The following is a 21,248-nucleotide window of genomic DNA, read 5'->3' on the forward strand; positions in this document are numbered from 1 at the left end:
CACTTGTATTGCTGATTCAGAGGCTAGTTAATCTGTTGGTTTACTCATTGATTATCACCGCAAATGAGATCATACATGTCAAAATGTTTTGGAGACTGTCAAAAATCTATGTAAATACAAATAATGACTACATTATTATGGAAACATTTTTATAGAAGAAGAATTAGGAAACCCAAGTTCTTTGGGCTGTGTCCTTGAATAACTATGTGACATTGGGTGAGTCAACTATCCTTTCTGGGCACTGTTGACCTAACCTTGTTTTCTGGGCCAATATGACCCCCTGATCCATGTAAGTACCAGTTAATAAAAGTGAGATGAAAACATTAGTTATGTATTTGGAAGCATTCATGCAGAACTGTATCCTTTGTTCATTTCCAACTTGCTTTTATTTGATTTCGTGTAACTCCAGGCCCAAATTCTTACATCTATGACTCAAAATTTAATTTCTACTTTCAAAATGGGCTGATAATAACTGTGCCTATTCATTGTTTGCTGTTGCTAGACAGCAGGCTTAGTGGAACCAGGATTCACATGGAAACAATCTGACTTACTGATTTTTTTTTTTTTTGCCCAGGGTCCTGATTCCCTGATGCCTATATTCTACTAATTCATATTTTCAAATAATAGTACAAAGAAATTAGGTGCTACAATTTCCATTTATTATTATTGGTTTCCAAGGAAGTTATTGAATCCTATTTTCTCAGGGTTCTAATAACATGAATGTTTTAAAAGCAACACAGGCAACTCTAGGTTTTGATTGTGTTGTGCGAGGAAGCCCTTTTTAACCTTCACTGTGTCAGATTACATAAATAATACAATTTAATTACAAGACGTGTAATTGAATAACTTCTTTGTAACAGACACATAAGTACTATATGAGTTTAAAAATGAAATATTATATATAAACGTATGCAATTGTATTCACACAAAGCATGTTAAACAAAAGCTATACATTGAGACACATTACCAGCAAATCCAAGTATAAATAAAGGTACTTTTCTCAATTCACATGTTTTCTCGAATATCAGAGGCCACCAGTGTTTTCGTTCTTCTTTTGTACATTATTCTGTAGCCACATTCTCTGCTTCTGATGGATCCCTGGATTGTATTCCATCTTGTGTGTGGCTGAGGTGTATGTGCATATAAACTATGTGTTCCTTTGGAGGTGCTGAATGTCCTTCTGGGTGTCTATTGTTAGTTGCTGTGTAGCACGGAGAAACTCAATGCTTTCAAAGAGAACCTCGCTTGTCTCTATTATTTACATTAGCCATAAGGAAAGCAAGACTTGGGATGGAATGTATTTGGATTTCCGGGCGGCGGGGCTGGGCAAGGACCACCATTATCACTTCTGATGATTCATTTGATAATTAGGCCTTTTAGTCCACCTAACCACCTGCCAATGCAGAAATAATCCATTATGTGAGCTTGGACTCAGTGCTTGGTTTTAGTTTTGTAATTCCTAGCATGTTACAATGTTGTACTGGTCTGTCATCTTTGCCATTCTTAATCCAGATATACTCTACAAGGGGGCGGAAATGAGAACTTTTTATGTTTCTTTGTGACAGAAAGGCATAGCCATGGATTTTTCTTTCCTGAATTTTCCAAAATTCCTTCCATTTTGCTTATGGTAGAAAATTGGAATTCATTTTAAGTTCTTAATGAAAAGACATTTTAGCACCTTAGGCCTTGGAAGATGTAGTCTAAGCTAATAAAACTGTACTGTGAGCTCTTAAACACAGTGGGAATAATAAAACAAAACAAAACAAAACAACACAACACAACACAAAACAAAGCAAAACAACACAACACAACTAAAAACTGAGGTTTAACCTAGTGGTTATAATGCCAGTGGATAGGGCAGCTCATTCTAATTCTCTCTCCCTCTCTCCTTCCCTTCCTCAACCTCATATAAACAATAATAAAAACTAAGAATTGGGAAAAGATGAGCCAATTCTTGTCCAAGGGAAGATACAAGGAATAGTTGGAAAGAAGTTTTCTTTTTCTATTTTCTTCCTTTCTTTCTTCCATTCTTTCTCTTTCTTTCAAGATTTATTTATTTTTATTGGAAGGACAGATATACCAAGGGAAGCGAGAGATACAGAGAAAGATCTTCTGTCTGCTGGATCATTGTCTAATATGGACAAAAGGCTAAAACTGAGCTGATTGGGTACTGAGTTGATCTGAAGCTAGGAGCCAGGAGCCTCTTCCAGGTCTCCCACGCAGGTGCAGGGTCCCAAAGCTTTGGGCTCTCTTCAACTGCTTTCCCAGGCCACAAGCAGAGAGCTGGATGGGAAGTGGAGCAACTGAGACACAAACTGGTGCCCATACGGAATTTTGGCAAGATCTTTGGCAATTAGTCTGCTGCTCCTGGCCCCATCATTATTCTTCAAAGTTATTTTGGATTACAGCAGTTTGTTCTTTTACTTCCGGGTTTAAAATTTGTGCTCTACTCAATCACTTATGAAGAGGTAGAACTATTTAGAAATTTGATTAATGGAAAAAAATTTTTTAAAGCGTTACTACTTCATATGTTGTGTTATATGTCTCAAATAAATACGAAACTTTTTCAGAATGCATTATAAAAATAAAGGTGTATGCCTGCTCAGAATAAAATCCATCATTCAGTTTTGTAGAACAGACTTTTAATTCATTAATGGTTTCTAGTAGCACAAGTTATTCCACTAGCAAGTTATGCCACTGGCTGTGACCCCAGCATCCCTAGGAGCAGGCAGCACAGGTCCTAGTGCAGCCACCTTCCCTCTGCAAATTTGCCTTTCTGATACGTACAATAAATCTGAAAAAGTACTTTGAAGCCCGATCTGAGTATGTATTTGCTCTCTTTTGCTTCCTCTTTCCCCCCCCCTTACTTTCCATGTGTAACCTATAATTATGCTTATGAAGATTTTTACTTCAGCAAATATTTTTTAAAAACCTCGGAGAATAAAATGTCAAGGATAATCTAGAAAATTAAATTCTATGTAAGACGATCCAAGTCATGTCTGTTGGAAGTAATTCAAAATGTAGATTCAGACGTAAATGATATTTTATTAGATAATGATTGAAAGTTTGGAAATGGCATTCCTTTAATTTGATCAAATAAGAAATACCTTTCTTTACATCCATCCGATAAGGAAATACCAGTGAGGCTAGTGGGACCATATAGGTAGCAATTTTATAGAGTCTGGTGAAGTGTAATGTCTATGGCATTTAAACCAGACCTCGTGAGTTCAAATCTTAACATCGCCTCTTATAAGCAGAGTAAGTCCAAAGCTAACTTAACCTCTTTGTGACTCAATTTTCTCATTTCCCAATTAGTGCAGCTAATGATCTACTTATGCCAGAGGGCTGTTCTGAGGTCTAATGAGTTAATATCTACAAGTCACTTAAAAACTCAAAATATTGCCTTTAAAAATCTCAAGGCTTAGATGTTTAGGCTTTTAAAGATTTTGTTTTTTTCCTGCAGCACAGACAGCAGCAGCAAATCTTTGAAATATATTTGGATTTTTCTAGCTGACGATTTCTGTAACAATACATATCATTGTAAGGTATGATCCTTATAAAATATGGAAGGCATATAAAAACTTAAATTTATAAGGCTGACTTAGGTGCCTATCGTAATACTATAGACAGTGTAGTACATAAAATAGACAGCAGGCTTCATTGTCTCTACAGTAGCCATAAAGTACAAGATTGTATAAAAAATGTTTGATTTGTTTATTTACTTTTATTTGTTATAAAGAGAGAAACAGGGAAATAGAGACTGACCCACCAGTACTGTTAATTTACTCTTCAAATGCCAAGAGTAGCCAGAACTAGACCAGCCTAAGACCAGGAGACAAATGTCAATTTAGATTTCCCAGAAGTGTGTAAAGAGTTCAGATTCTTGTGCCATGGTATTAGTGATAGAGACCTGGTCTGGAAACAGAGCTAGTATTCAAAACCCAGGAACTCTACCATATAGTGTGGGCATCCCAAGGAATGTCTAAACCAACTTACCATATGCTTGTACCCTAAAAATATGTCTTACATCCTAGGCTGTACTCACCAGTCTGGTACTCTGATATGAGATGTGAGCTTACCAGGCACCACTTAACTTTCTGTACCATAAACCTACCCCGATATTTAGTCTTGTTATGGACTACACATTTGTAATTGTGCTTAGTTAACAAGTTTTATTTCATGAATATTCAAACATCCATACCTATTTTTGTTTGAGATAGTCATGTGATAAATATCCTTGTTTGGATCAACAGTAGCCAGTGAAGTCCAGAATGACATATAAATGATGCTACTGGGCCCGGCACCATAACCTAGTGGCTAAACTCCTCTCCTTGCACACTCCAGGATCCCATATGGGCAGCGGTTCTAATCTTGGTGGCCCAGCTGCCCATCCAGCTCCCTGCTTGTGGCCTGAGAAAGCAGTTGAGGGCGGCCCAAAGCCTTGGGACCCTGAACCCCTGTGGGAGACCCAGAAGAGGCTCCGCTCCTGGCTTCAGATTGGCTCAGCTCTGGTCATTGTGGCCACTTGGGGAGTGAATCAACTTCCTCTCTGCCTTTCCTCCTCTCTGTATATCTGACTTTCCAATAAAAATAAAATAAATATATATTTTTAAAAAGTTAGGTTTTCTTAAAAACAAAATGATGCTACTGTCAGCCACTGTACCTGCAACTCCCAAACTAGAGTTTATCAAGAACACAGGACTTGTCTAACCCTACAAATACTCTTAATTGTTTCAGCATTCTCATCTGAGCCACACATTTGAATCTCTTTCTCCACCGGTTTTAATAGGAGATCAAGCTCCTACATGTCCCGTGAGATCTCAGATTGATGTTTTGTCAAGAATGGGTCTACTGTGTCTGCCTACGGTGTTTCTAAAAAAAATAATGAATTTATCACTCTTTTCTCATGAGATTTAACCCAAATGCGTTCTGTAATAAATATCTTCGGCTAATTGATCAGTAGAGAAATACGCTAGAGGAGATTTCAAATCAGTTCTTCCTGCGCATTCTTGAATTCTTATCTAGATTATATTTTTCACATAAGAAAACTAATTTTATTATTCAGCCTTGTTCTTCTGCCTTAACATCCATTGGAATACTGACAGAGCAGACTTTAATAAATTCTACTTCAATCATCTCAGCACTATATGTACAGTGTGTGTGTGTGTGTGTGTGTGTGTGTGTGTTGCTTTCAATAACTCTTTACATACATTTTTTATGGTCAGACTTTAATTTGGTCTGTGTGTATATAAAGTCCTTGGTTTTCCCAGGAAGCATTGTGTGAGAGTTTTTTTTTCTCATAAGGAAATAGAAATGAAGTTGAAAATCAAGATTTCTGAGTTCGCACCTTTACCCTGGTTGTCTAGGCAGTGCCTTTGTGTTTTGCCTTAGGCTTGTCATCTGTGAAGTGGAATTAATGCTGCTTTCAAATCAGATATGGGAAGGAGCAGTCAGTGCTTGTGATGCCCTTTGAAGTCTCCAAAGGATGAAATGGGATGTTTCCCTGGGATGTCAATAAGCGAGGAGAGATGGCTGGATGGCTTGGAGAGTCAGCATAAGTTATTCCTTGCTGACTTAGGGAACAGAGCTCTGAAGTAAACATTACTAAATGTTTACTGTTTATGCCATGCATTGTCTAGGCTTTGAAAACGCCATTTTTCTCAATTCTTTCCCTCTCAGTTCTTGAGTTTTTCAGTGTTACCGGAAGGCATGAGATACTGTGGAATTACAGAGAGGGAGAAATAGCATGTGTCTGCCTCATGACAGAGGAAATTATTTTAAGCGCATTAAGGTATTTATGCTGTGAAATTTCATCTACAGTCATTGGGGTCCATATGGTAGAACTCATCGTCTCGAGTGTACAGAAACAATCCCTTGGGTCATACATCTTGGGGGAGTCAAGGGTTTTTATGTCAGCACGGTGTCTGGATTCACTTAGATTGTTAGTTCAAGAAACTAAGTCCTATATTAAGTACTGATGATATTAGCTCTTGAGGAGAGCTTAGATCTCCGTTTCCACTGTAAATGCTAATCTTTAGCTGGACTATGTGCCCCAGAAATAAATGGTTGTCCAATAATGGGAGAGTACCAAACACAGTCACACGGAGATAAACAGCTGTTGAGTAACAGAACCAGGGCTCACAGGCCTTCATTTCCTCTCTCAGAAATCCAACAGCTTTCTGAGAATGTGTCAATTTGGTTCAGGATAACAAGGACATTGTTAGTGAAAAAACTGGCTTTGGAAAAAAGTCTTCATTGTATTTAACCTGCCTGATACTCCTAGTAACGGTTTCTCTCACTTTATCAATGAGGATTTGCATGCAGAATAAAGTGTTTTTTTTTTTTTTTCACTCGGGCCCATTTCTAATCCTGTTATAACTGACCCAACTCTGGGTTCTTTCTTATGGCCATTACTCAGTGGTTTTTTTTTAAAGTTCTATGCTAGTTCTTATTTTTGAAAAGAAAATGCAGTGTTGTCTCTCGGACCTTGTTGGGAGTCCCAGTGGGTACCCGTGGGCTGTTGGAGGAAGGAGGACTTTAGGGCAAAGGTGTTTCTGACACTGCTCCTGAAGAGAAGCAAGAACTGATGAGTGGGTGACTCTGCAAGACTCATTTTTACCTGCTTTGAATTTTTTTCCTGCAACTAGTATTGGACGTGGAGTGCGTTAATCTTCAATTTTCAGTTATCGTTGTTGCTGTAAGAATTCATAGGATCCCGTGTTAGAAAAGGAAGGACAAGCAGCTGTAGCAGATGAAAATGCAAGTGTACAGACATTTGTAGGCATTTTCTTTGTTTTCTTTCTTTCTTTCTTTCTTTCTTTCTTTCTTTCTTTTTTTTTTTTTTTTTTTTTTTTGGTGGTAGGAATGCTGCAAAGTTTAATGAAGAGAAAATAATGACTAGTACACCTGACAGACCAGACGGGTATCTCAGTAAAAAGCAAGAACCCAGTGTGCATTGAGACTGGAGGTTTTAATGAGTGTTGGATAAGGAGCTCCTCTTGCTTCCCCCTGCACTCTTTCTGGACTATTGCTGGATTGAAGGTTTGGTGTGTGTGGGATCCTTCCCAGAACGTCTTTAGTCCTCTCGACAATTAGTCAAACGATGCAGTACGCTTTATAGGAGAAAAAACTAGGGCCAAAAAAGATCGAGTGTCTATTTCATCTTAATAGGACTTCTATGTTTTTATCAGTAATTAGCATTCAACTTTTTTCTTTCTTTTCCCCATTTTCAGAAATCATTAACAATATATGGTTAATCTAACCTTGAATTTCCCATTTCCCAAGGTGTGTGCTCTCACACACTTATCTTCTAGATCCTTAGAGCATGCACTAAGTGTTTGTATGTGTGTTTGTGAGGCTGAAGGAATGGCGAGGTTAGCCACATACATGTATTTGGGGAAAACAAAATATATTTGGCTCAACACACTTCTGTGCTCACCAAGTTTCTAAACCCATGTGTATTTTGAGAGAATTTAAATCCACGTGTTCCTGATTTACTTTCGCTAATCATCTGCATGTTGTTGGCAAGAGTCCTTTGATGTCCAAGAAGACTTACGAGCACTTTTTATGGCCTTTCTGGCCTTTGTTCTTTCAGGAGGCAAGATGGGGTTTGTCTGCATGGATGGCACTCTTGTTCTAACATCCAACTTTCTATAAAACTTGGGAAGAAGGTAAAGTGGATCCTAACCTTGACCAAAGACCCATTCTTTCTCTGAGTAGTAAAACTTTGGAGAAAGAAAAATCTTGTCCAAGCTGAGAAAGGACTACAGTCTCAACATGTCAGCATCCCTTATTTGGGGCTTTGATGCTTCTATGTTGCGGCAAATGAATCCCTCTTGTAAAGTTGAAAACGATAGCTTCATAAGATATCTCTGTGAGCATATTATCCTTTCAATTATTTGCCTTCCCTCACACTGGCAGTTAGCGCTTCATAATTCCCTACCTCACATGTCAGAATCCTATTTTCATTTTATTTCTAGAAAATTGTAAGTTACAGAGTCAGAGGACACTGGGTGGGGAGAGAGAGGAGAGATACAGAGAGAAGGTGAGGTGGGTGGTTCACTCCACAAGGATCTGCAAAATCATTACCCAGGCACTCTATAAAAGTCAGAACTAGGTACCCTGGAAAGTAAGGGGAGAAAGGGAATTGATTTTCATATCAGCTGTTCAAGCAGGATAATCCCTTTGGCTTACATGGGAATGGAGAAAAATGGTATTTGGGGAATGGGGCTCATATGCCACTCCTGTGGCAAAGTCCTGGGGAGATAACGAAGTCTCAGAAGTGATGGTCAGGTAGAACACTGCAACGGTACTTTGTGTTCCATCCTAGTCTAGTTTCCAATTTCTCTGTGAGATAGGAAAGTACTAAGCGGCCTGTGACCTACAGGAATCCCAGGGAGCAACTGTGTGAGGCCAGTGTGGAACAATGTGAGAATTCCCTGATGTTCTGCTGCTACACGAGAATTTGAAGCTTTCCTGCTTGTAGGGGCAGTGATGACTAACACTAAGTTTCCTTTAGTCTAATAAGAGGAAACTGTCATAAATGGACAATGGCTTAAAGAAAATGTGGACTTTGGATAACTCTGAAATACCTGAGCTTGTATACTAAGTTTTATTTCTGAGTATCATAAATATCAGTTATCTGCAAGATGATGTAATTATTATCAGCTTTCAAGTGGGAGTGGTGGACAAAGATACAAAAGAAGGTGTCATTTCTGAGTTCAGTTTACACTGATTTTAATCAGTTTTGTAGCATGCCTTGATAAATTCCAAGTGCGGTACTAATCACTTTAAGTGGATGATCTCATTTAATTGTTGCAACAGTTCTGCAAGAAAGTTACTGTTATTTTATAAATAAGACAGCTGAGTGTTACAAAGAGGATGACTTTCCCAAAACCATGAGACTAAAAATCAAGCTAGGACTTGATGCAAGTCTGTGTGAGTCTACTTTCTATCTTCCTAATTTGAATTTTATAATACTTTTTGTAGACCATAACATAGCCTGTAGATTTAAATGTGGGTCCAAAGTGAGATTGACCAATTTGTAAGAAAGAATTTTGGTGAAGCCTGGACTGATGAGAGCTGGGCTCCTGAAAAGGTGACTTAAAATGAGTAACATTGCAGTATGTTTAATGTAACATAAGGGTTACTTAATTCAACCCCTGACATTTATCTATGTGGAAACAGATTTTATATGTAGACTTAATTCAGAGAAACAGAAGATAAACTTAAATCAGCATGATTGAAGGTATATGAGAATGCTAATAGTGTAGTCGTTTGCTACAATAAGAAACTAAGCCAGAATACAGTTGAAAGGTGACGTAGGCGGAGAACTAGAGAACAGGTAGAGATGGGATACAGAGAGTACATGAATTGCAGGCCATCCTTTTCACTGTATCTCAAGGTATTCTTAGAATCATAGATGTCTGAATTTCATGTCAAAATTAAGCATTTAATCTTGGTTGGAATAGGTTTTCTGCCTTGTTTGCTGTCTTCATTTTCCCCGGGGTGCTGGAGGGTCAGCCACCCTCAGAAGCTTGGAAACGATGGCTGTTAGAAAGCAGAGGTCAGGCACTGGACAACCCAAATGGGGAAGAGGCCTGTGAGAGTTTGTTAAATTATAGAACATGGATTAAAAACCAAAGCATTAGTACAGCATGAGAGTTACAACACAGCAAAAGTGTCCTCAAGTTGGGAAGGGCATTTAGTGGTTTCGGAGAGAAATGGGAAGAAGTGAAGAAGACTTTATTTGAAAAATGTGCTATTTGACTTGGTGGCCAGCAAGGTTGACATGATGAAATCAGTTTCTCATTCTGTCATCTCTGCCTCATAAATTGTTTGCAACGATGTTCAGCTCTCCCAGTCTCCGATCTTGGCTCCACTGACTGCTACGGTCTTCTTGCTATTTCTCCTGGTTTACCATTACAAGCTCCTCTTCCTGTCCATGGCTCACTCTTGTTAGGATGACCATTGTGAAATACAAAACCCACCATGTCATTCATCTGTGTAACAGTGTAATGGATTCCCAATTCTCTCTGAACAGTTTGAATATATTTACAAAGACACAGAGCCCTTCAACATCCGCTCTTAGTTGCTTCTAAATTGCTTTCTCTCCAACAACTCTAGGAACTTCTTAGTCTCAGCAGTCCTGAAATTGGGTCACCACTTTGTATAGTTTTTCCAGGCACCTGTTTCCCCTTCTCATTTCTCCGGCTTAGATTTCAGATCCTCTGGGAGGCCTTTGACTACCACCACACCATCCCAGACGGGAACAGAATTGCCAAAGATGTCTCCAAGATCTGACCCCTCTTTACCTGAAGGAATAGGGATGGCAGAGCTCTCACCCATCTCTTCACCTTCCATTCAACATTAAAAAGATACAGCTCCTCTTCTTTGTCGGGGCAAAAGCAATGATGACAAAAACTCTGAAACCTACACTATCTTAACTACACTATTTCAGTACCAAGTCACGGTGATGACATCAGGTTGTGTTGAACAATAATGAAACCATTGTCTACTATCTTGAATAAATGCTGCTCAACCAGAGGGATTCCCAAGCAGCCATTACATGGAATTTTGGCCATGTAAAGGGACTCGTTGCTCTGCTGAGAGGGTGAGCCGGTGAACAGGTTGCCTTGATACTGGGGGAAAATCATCAACCTACTTTGTGTGTTGACTTTCTGTTTGTGAGATATATAGTCAGCATTTCTAATGAATCTGCTGGAAGCGGCTGGAATATTATGATTTATGGCACCTTCCCACTCTCTATCATAGCATTTTATTAGATGGATGGGAAGCTGGTAGTAATGAGGTTAGGAATGAGAAACATCCATCAAGCCCTGCTACATCTTCTCAGGAAAGACAACACACTATCTCATATGTCACAGGCAGTGATCTAGGTCACGATGATATAAAATGCGTGATTAAAACCAAGCATTTGACACCAGATAATAGGCATCTAGTTAAAAAATAGCTCTAGTGTTCCCGACTTTTAATTAAACCCAACTCGTAAATATGCACTGTGGTAAATATACTGCAGAATAGGGCTTGTTTATATTCTACCACATAACAATTACCTCCAGAATGGGTGCTTCATTTCACTACATGGTGTTATTAGTCAGGCGATGGACTGAAATACAAATGTTAAGCCGGTGATGTCAGACTGACGTGCCCCAGTCGTATCATCCTCTCAACTCCCGCTTGCTCCTCCCACCTGTCAGTTGGTCTACCTTTTACCCCCTCCAAATCCTCTCAGCCTCCTCACCAAAGTTATCAATGGAAGGTAAAAGACATTTAATCATTTCTGGCAATTTCTCCCAGGGCCATTGGTAGCATCGATAATGACTACAAGAGAGATCTTTTAAATATATAACTTTGGTGTCAGCAAATCTATTCTGTTAATGGGTTTCTTGTTTCACAGCGGACTCACTTATGAGAAAAAAAAATTGAAGATTTATTTATTTTTATTGCAAAGTCAGGTATACAGAGAGGAGGAGAGACAGAGAGGAAGAACTTCAATCCAATGATTCACTCTCCAGCTGACTGTAACTGCCAGGGCTGTGCCAATCTGAAACCAGGAGCCTGGAATTTCTTTCAGGTCTCCCATGCAAGTTGCAGGATCCCAAGGCCTTGGGCTGTCTTCGACCGCTTTCCCAGGCCACAAGCAGTGAGCTGGATGGGAAGCGGGGCCACCAGGATTAGAACTGGCGCCCATATGGGAACCTGGTGCGTGCATTCAAGGCGAGGACTTCAGCTGCTAGGCCACTGCGCCAGTCCTATAAGAAATATTTTTAACAATATCAAAACCAGAGCAGGAATGCTAGTATAAGCTTAGGAAGGAAGAAGTTAGAAAACAGGCTAAATAAGCAGTTGTCAAGTTTCTCTAGGAATTTGAAAATATAATGGGTAAAGAGTCATCGCACTTTTATAGGATCTAAAATTGCTTTTAATCAATCATTTGGCAATCATTTTAATCAGGACCCCGGTAAGTTTTCAAGTTTGAAAATGCAGGGATTAGTTAGGAGGTTTTCTAGTATTTGCTTTCTTGTTGACCAATGAATCTGTCAAATTGGTGCCTTTCCAAGTGTAATGTCGTGCAGATCTACTGGAGATCTTAAAAGGAGGATTCTGTTTCAACATCTGGAGTAAAACTTGGGATCCTTTGTCTAAGCAGCTTACTGGAAATGCTGACACTGTTGGTCTAGAGAGCCCGCTTTCAGTAACAGGTGTTAAATAACCAAGATAACTTCTAAGCATTGAGAACTTTAAAGCCATCTCTCTCTCTCTCTCTCTCTCTCTCTCTCTCTCTCTCTATCTCTCTCTCTCTCTATCTTTTTTCCCTGTTTCCCTCAGTCCAATTACTTAACATTTATGTAGTGCCTATTGGAGAAATACCTCTTTTCTTTGAACTGCATAGTATTTTAGATCTGCTATCTTTTGGCTCACAATATCAACATACAATAACCTTTGAACACATGAATGCTTTCATGAAGTTTGGTTCAATTGGTTCATATTTGTTGTGTTGCAGTCTGATGTAATAAACCCCTCCTGTGATCATATGACTGTCAGAAAGGTTCTTTGCCTGCTTCGATCCCACATGTTCATGTTTAAGCTTTTCTTTCTCTGATCTCAAAGGAGATTAGAAGCAGCTGATCACCTGTAGAAGTCATTTATCCTAAACCAGCTTAAAAACCATGTGTGTTAGAACAAGAAAAGTCTGTTAATAAAACACGAAACCAGGCAGCCAAGCCAGTCCCCAGAGACTTGTGTCTCTCCAGTGGTGGGCAGCAAAAATTTTGTACCTAGTATTGTTAGTCAGTTATACAACCACAAACAGCTGTGCTGGGGATGGACTGAGCTGCCGTGTGCCCTTGGTGTAAAGAGAATTTTCTCCTGCATGAAATTTAACTTATTATTTTATTTCTTTTTAATATGAAGATCAGAGCTCCATTCTTCCCCCCTTTATTTTCATTCAGTTGTGATGTGATTGCCGTAATTATCTGTCAGCTATTACTGAGCACATTCTAATTACTCCATTTATTGCTAGAATCACTGTTACTACACACTGCTTTGTTCATTAGTGAACTCTGAGGGGACTTCCTGGTACGTGTCACACTGTAGACACAGCCTGATTTAAAATGATGTCTGATGCTCAAAAGCTCTGTTATTTTAAGCAAATTCACAAAATTAAATGTGTGATTTTTCAACTGGATTTTCTTGACTAACGCAGCACAGTTTTCCACTGCTGTATGTGTTGTTGCTAGGGAAAACAGCAATCTTGCTGTTTGACAAGTATGCAGAAAAGACAAAAAGTTATGAGCCAATATTTTGCTTTCAACTCTTAAATACAATTGTGCCATGATATTTGAATTTTGAAATAACTCAATTATTTGACTTATTTTGTTGTTGTTGTTGTTGTTAACTGCATGCACTAGCAAGCATTGTGATTTTAAGCCTGCCTTTCCGTTGTCTTTGCAGTTATGTTGAATAACCCATCAGTGCAACCTCGCTTTACCCACCAGAAAAAAAAAATGTTTGGGTAGAGTCTCTCCCGATGTCCTCATCATATTTTTGAATCTAAAAATGTTGATTTTATTTATAGGTAAGACAGTGTCAATATCTGCAAGTATTGGAAAAGCAAAGGCTACGTAAGAAATCATTAGTGATTTAAGTGTTCATGCAGATCCATTGTGCATTTTCTCACCTATTTAAAATTATAAAAATAAACCCTGCAGTGCATTGTTTTCCACTTTAAAAAAAATGTATTCAGGAGAGGGAGGAGACACAGAACAAGAAGCAACGCTCATCTGCTAGTTCATTCACCAGAAATGCTCAGTGGTTAGGGCTTCAAAACCGGGGGTCACCAACTGCGTGTATGCCTTCCACATGGGGGATGTCACATAATGACTTGAATCATCACTACTACGTCAGGAGCTAGGGCTTGGGCTTAGCTGAATTTTTCAGGAAAAATCTGGCCAAGTTTCTCCCTCTTATCAATAGATGCCTACTGAATAGATCACAGTGAAATAGCTGCAGTGGAAACTGGAAAATGTGCTTATAAAAAGATTTTGCAGTATTGTGAGTAAAATTAAGTATCCTGAATGTAAATGAAGTGATAATTATTTTAAAATATGATCTACATACGTGATTGAACATACCTTGTGTTTGCAGTGAAGTTGATGAAGCATGGACTGTGAAATAAAATATTAACAATAAAAGAATGACATAAGAATTATCTGGAAGAAAAGGAGAATTTAGCATGAAGTTAATAGGAAAAAGAACAGGGTTAGCTCTACAGAAAAGAAAAAAAGAATATAAGGCATGTATCTGGAGTTAATATGTGCAGAAAAGGAAATGAGTAGTACAGAAAATAACTTAAAACTCAACTTCTAGACAAAGGAACCAGTTTAGATGCAGAAATATTCACAAAAGGGGTTATACAGCTGGAGATGAGAAAAAATGTAAAAGAAAATATATGTGTATAAAATGGGATAAATTGGTTCTGAACTCTGAAAACCTGTCCCCAAACAGAAAGACTCAAGATGACCCAGAACAGTGTCTTCAATGAGATGGATCTGTGGACATACCATGTGGGAATGATGTAATCTAAGTATAAAGGAGATTCTACCAACATCTAATCACAAAGAGTAAAAATGGCCAATCTTTTTCAGACCTTTCCTCTATAAAAGTGTTCGTAAGCAGAGACAATGAAATAATAAAAATTTCATGGAGGTAACACTATGTTGACGTCACTTCAATTTTCATTTATGGAGGAAATAAGCAAGAAAAAAATACCAAATAAACAGCAGCTCAAAGAATAGTTCTACAGTGTACATCTTCTGGGAAAACAATGAAACAAAGACATAATAGTAGTCAGCTGGAATATTAATTGAAACATAAATATAAAGAGAACACACCTTAGAACACTAGTAAGTTTAAAAACAGGTAAATTGAGCACTGAACAAAATAATTTGTTGTAGAGTCATAAATGTGAATATAAATATCATAATTAATGAAAAAAGTAAAAATATAAAAAGTGAATTTCCCTCAAAGCTAAATTACATTAACTAAAATGTAAAATGGTAAAAATAAAACAAAAAGCAAAATATGGTTAAGTAGAATTGATATTCTTATTTCACCGAAGGAGATCATTGAATGCCTATAACTTATAATTTTGTTTAATTACGCTTAGCAGAAACTGAATTTACAATAATCCGTTGACTGTGATGAAAGAAAAATATGTTTAAAATAGAGTGTCAAAAACACATAAGAAACAGAAAGGGTCAAACAAATTCGTAATAGGGTACTGTTGAAGGCAATAGTTGTCGCCAGGTAAAATCATGCCAGCAGGATTGAGAAAAATTAGCTCCACGTTTTAAAAATAAGGATTAATTGCTGCATAAAGCCAGTTGAAAATGCCAGGTGTAGGCCAGCACCTTCATCCAGGTCTCCTGTGTAAACACAGACGCCCAAGCACTGCAGTATCTTCTGCTGTTTCTTCAAGTGCGTTAGCAGGGAGCTGGGCTGGAAACGGACCCTCTGCTCTTAACAGTTACCCATGTAGGATGCCAGCGCTGGAAGTGACAGCTAACTGCTACACAGTAGTGTCAGCCTTACCTAAAAGAAGAATGTTTCAAGTCATGATTTGATTAAAGTGAAAGGCAAACACACTTTACTAAATAAATGGTTTAATCCCTATTGCAGGATGTGTGTTAAGAATTTATTTGATTAGCTTAAAATGTAAGTGAAACGTATTTGAATAAATATCATGATGGTAGCACAGATGCCAGTTTTAGTTCTTGAAAGATGAAATAGGTAAGATACAGATACAAAAATAAAAGACTAACAACAACACAGTAGTTATGATCTTAGGAATCTCTGACTCGATACCTTACATAAATGAAGTACTTTGAGTTGACATAAATAATTTTACAGAATTGGTGATGTGTTATAGCACAACTAAGTTTCAAAAAATCAATTAAATTCTCTTAAATTATACATTCTGTAAAACATGACCGAAGTACTTGACCAAAGTACAACAATATCAACAATCAAGAACGGAAACAAACAAACAAAAGAAATCTGGGTGTTTAGAACAACCTCTTCAATATAAATTAGCTTCAAAAAGTTCATGGACAGGGAAATCAAAAGATATTTACTTTGCTGCAAAAAGTTATGAAATATGTGCTTATGAGGGATATTAAAAGGTCATAGAAAATTGTGCTATCAAAAAATCTATGCATTTCAAATCACCTTGTCATCAAACGAGGCTTAGCTTTTGATTTCTGTTGTTGTGTGAGCTTCCTGAAATAACCTTGTGGTTTGTTCAAGGAGCAATACTACCAAATTAGAAGAAATATTACCAAATTAGAAAATAATGATGATATTTTGCGTTAATACCATTTGCTACCCTGGTAAATACTAAAGATAATAATTCAGAAGTAATTAATTTTTTGAATTATTTAGGTAGAGATCAAGAAAATATTTAGCTAGAAATCAAAGAAAATATTCCATATTCAATATATGGAATAAATAAAGAAAAACAGAATAGTATCATAAGGAATTTTACAAATTAATTTACAGGGCCAGCACAGTGGCCTAGTGGCTAAAGTCCTCACCTTGCACAGACTGGGATCCCATATGGGTGCAGGTTCATGTCCCAGCTGCTCCATTTCCTATCTAGCTCTCTGTGGCCTGGGAATACAGAGGAGGATGTCCAAAGCCTTGGGACCTGCACCAGCGTGAGAAACCTGGAGGAAGCTCCTGGTACCTGGTTCCAAATTGTCTCAGCTCTGGTTGTTGTGGCCACTTGTTGTGAACCAGCACAGGGTTCACTGTCTGTAATTCTGTTTATAGATCTGCCTTTCCAATAAAAATAAAAAGATCTTTAAAAAAGAATTAATGTGCAAATTAAGTATTGTGAGTGAAAAATAATTTGGGAACTCATTTTTATAATAAGTAATGACATTCCAATAATTACTCCTTAAAAAGTATTTTAAGGAGTATTCTCTTACGTGATATTTTAAAAGAATAACCTCTAACAGCAGAATAAATACAAAGGAAAAAAATTGCACGCAAATCACAATGATATGCTACTGTTAGCTGTTTTTCCCTCCTTAAAACATTCTTCCTTTGAATTTCTGTTTTAAGATCTGCTTAGTTTTATTGGAAAGATAGATTTACAGAGAGCTCTTTTGACCACTGCTTCATTCCCTGAATGGCTGCAATGGCCAGAGCTGAGCCGATCTAAGGCCAGAAGCCAGCAGCTTTTTCCTGGTCTCCCACGAAGGTGTGGGGGTCCAAGGATCTTCCTCCACGACCTTCCCAGGCCATAAGCTGGGATCTACATTGGAAGTGGAGGAGCCAGGACAGCCAGGGGTAATGCTATAGCTGTTCTGATGTATGCGAAAGCTGGGACTGAGAACAAGCCGTATCAAGCAGGGCTACTACTCTGGCTGACATGCATGAGCTCCAAGGCAGGGAACAGGCCTGGCAGGGAAACTTGGGGAACTGATGACTGTGAGAGCTATGGTGTTAAGTAACTCTGCAGTGACATACAGTTGCTTCTTAAGATACTGTCTTTGTGGGCCCAGTGCGATAGCCTAGCGGCTAAAGTCCTCTCCTTGAACATTTCTGGATCCCATATGGGCGCCAGTTCTAATCCTGGCAGCCCAGCTTCCCATCCAGCTTACGGTTTGTGGCCTGGGAAAGCAGTCATGGATGGCCCAAAGTGTTGGGATCCTGCACCTGTGTGGAAGACCCGGAAGAGGCTCCAAGCTCCTGGCTTTGGATTGGCTTAGCTCTGTCTGTTTCAGTCACTTGGGGAGTGAATCATCAGAGGGAAGATCTGACTTTGCAGTTAAAAACAAGATATTGTCTTTGTGTTTGTTTAAACTACCCCATGTTTGAGGGTCTTGTTTTATTTTTTAATATTTTTGCTTGGCACAGAAAACAATAAAGAGTCAAACATCCTTGAGCTTTCCAGATTATAAAGCTAGTTTGATTTACCACTTTCCTGCTTGCTATGTCCTGGGAGCTGCACTCACCATCCAACCTGTTCAAAAAGGAGGACTCAGTCCTTGCATTCATCTGCTTGTCCATCTTGCCCAAAATCTCATGCACTCAGTATTTATTTAAACAACAGCAGAGGGAACAGTGATATTATGTGCTGGCAGAAAAGACAGATTTGAAAGCCAGTATTTTGATTTTGAGCACACATTATAAATACTTCAGAACTCTTCCAAATATATTTTGGTATATGCCATGCTTCAAACCAAATATACTCATTTGCCAGAGTGCGGACACATTCATGAAATTTTTTTTATTTAAAAAAAAGAAATCATTGTGGCAAAAACTTTAATTTTCTGACTTTTGCCGCCTATTTCTCTGTATTCCATAATATGAAATCAGAAGCTTTTATTTTGTTTTATGTATTATTTCAAATGAAATTCAAATTAATTATTCAAATCCAGTTTGACGGTTTTGAAAAACAAGGTTTACCAGTCTTGCCGCATTTGGAAACGGTGGCTTTGTAAGAAATCTGGACATAAACCTTTCTTTTTTGAAGGTGCTGAAAGATTTCATATAAGATGGAAAGTTTTTATTCTAAGCACTAAAATTTCCTTATGGGGCAAGAATACTTCTATGGAAAGAATAAGTAACTTCCTGCTTGGAAAATGCAAGCTGCCCTCTGATGCCACCATGACCCCCATGGCAAGAGTGATTTAATATGTTGGATTGTGTTACGTAGCTCTTTTTTTTTTTTTCAAAGGAATAAATCACATAGTTCTAATACTGAGATAATATGCAGGCAACTATGACTACTGTTGAATGATCTTAGCCACCACTTTTCTATTGTGTCAATTAAGCAGAAGGTAGGGAATGTTGGCAGGGGATTTAAATGTCTCCTCTAAAGGTCAGCACCTAACAACAGGACAGCATTTATCCTGAATGCGACTGTAGAGTCAGCACTGGGTTTGAGCCCAGTTGCTTTTGGGAGACTTAAATATACAGTCCTCCAAATGAGAGCAGGTGGTGTCAAAGGAGCTATACTGGTGTTCAAGAAGTATCCTGAAATAGCTTTAAGCTTCTCCATGACCTCATTCTGCCACACTGGCTTGCTTACGGGTATGTTTTTGGGTGGTGTTAATGTTCCAGCATTAGCCGTTATAATTTATGGACTGACACAATATCGTTAACACTGAGCATGGAGTGTATTCAGTAGCCAAGGCATAACTTTTTCCTCCTCTCTGTTTCCTGCAGCTGCCCAGTGTTTTGTAACCAGGGCACCAACACTACAGCCAGTGGGTAACTTTAGATGTTTGATGGGGTGTGCAGTTGGCATCACAGGCGTGGTTAACCCAGGATAATAGTTGAGTATGCGTGACAGTTTCAGGATTTCATCAAGAACTGGTTTTTAACACAAGTTGAAATCAGTTCATTTACTATAGAAAGTTTGTGTTTAATAAAAAGCATTTGATCCAACGTAAAAGTATCTGTGACTGTTTAACCTTCAACTAGGTGAATGAGTTAGGAATCTCTTAATTAAACTGTATATTCATATTCATAAAGATTAATGATGTTGTAAGATTTCTAAAGAGAAATTACAGTCCTTTAACTTATTCTTTTCTGCCCTGGCATCTTTCCACAGGCAACCAAATTTACATTTTTTGACATTTTGGTATTTGCTACCCTGTTTCTATATAGTGCAGTTAAATTGTGGTTCTTGAATCACCAGTTTGAGAAATTACATAAGGATATTGAATTTCTATTGTGAAAGAATGACTTGGGAGGTAACACTGGTTTTTCCTTTTGTTATGTGTGTAGACAAGTTATCTATGAATTTCATGTATTTAATTTCAGAATAATAAGGAATTAGAAAGTATGTTTTGAAAATATGGTATGGGACCTAAGAGTTAAAAGCAGCACAGTATTAAGCCTCAAAGTAACTTTCTTCAGACTGTTATTGTCTCAGATTAACGATTGTGTTATATTTTCATTGCTTTGTTTTCAATATAGCTTCCACAGATTGTATATTTTTCCTCAATGTGGTTGACTCATCAAACACTCCACCACTTCCATGATTCCTTTGATGAAATTCCCACCCTAGTCTCCCTTATCTCCTTCCTTTCTCAGACTCGCTTTCCCCTTCATCCCCTCTTCAATCCCGCCCTCATCCCTTCATTTTCTTTTCTTGATGTGTTACATAAATTCATTCTGGGATCTCAGTTATCATTTTCCATTTTTTTCTTTTAACTAACTCCCAATTTAGATGGAACACTTTCTGTAATAGTTTTGTGAATAAGAGGGCAATTAAATGTATTTTGGGTGGTTATATGTGTCAGAAATTATATGTATTCTATTCTCACTTGTGTTATACCATCTACATAGATATCAAATTCTACGTTTGAACAATTTTTCATTCAGAATTATGAAGGCATGGATGCTGAAGTCTGATGCTAATATAGTTACTTTCACATATGATATATATATAATATGAATTACTTCTTTATTTCTCACTCTGTTTTTAGAAATATATGTGCTGTTGAAATTTTTACAATGACATTCTGATGTGCTTTGCTGCACGGGTTGAGCTGAATTTTCAGTCATTTTAACTGGGCACTTTTATTCAATTCATGTATGAATTAAAAAAAATCTTACAGGCAGAGTAAACAGAGAGGGGAGGTAGGGAGGGGAAACAATTGGAAGGAGCCTGGAAAAGAGCCTCTCTGTCAGCTGGTTCACTCTTGAAATGACCACATTAACCAGGGCTGCACCTGGCTGAAGGCAGAAGTCAGCAGTTCTTCTGGGTCTCTCATGCCAATGGCTGGGACCCGGGTACTTTGGCTATCATGCGCAGCTTCGCTAGGCATGTTAGAGGGAAGCTGCACTGGCAAGCAGAACACCTGGAGCAGGAACTGACTCTCCAATATGGAATGTTCTAAGCAGAGGCTTCATCCGCTGCACAATGCCCAGTACAGCACCAGTCCCAGGAACCTATCAATGCAATTAGCAGGAAGCTGGATTTAAGCAGAGCAGCTGGGATTCCAACCAGCCTCTGACATGACAGTGACGGAATGCCGAAATTAATTTTCTGAAGTGTCTTACATGTGTATTACTCAATCTAGTTAAACATTCTGTTTCATGGATAATTTCTTCAAGTTGATCTTTTTTATAACAAAACCATTATGTGTGCTACCTCCATCATATTAGCTCTTTAATGTCTAAAGTTGGGAGTCATGTTTTCTCAG

General features: G+C 38.2%; 1 pseudogene; it reads right to left on the bottom strand.

Annotated features, from left to right (window-relative positions):
- Positions 1–1,005: 1,005 nt before the first annotated feature.
- On the bottom strand, positions 1,006–10,347 carry LOC131478368 (DNA-directed RNA polymerases I, II, and III subunit RPABC4-like; annotated as a pseudogene).
- Positions 10,348–21,248: the final 10,901 nt, after the last annotated feature.

The sequence above is a fragment of the Ochotona princeps genome, chromosome 31 (genome assembly GCF_030435755.1).
Source record: "Ochotona princeps isolate mOchPri1 chromosome 31, mOchPri1.hap1, whole genome shotgun sequence".
Lineage (NCBI taxonomy): Eukaryota > Metazoa > Chordata > Mammalia > Lagomorpha > Ochotonidae > Ochotona > Ochotona princeps.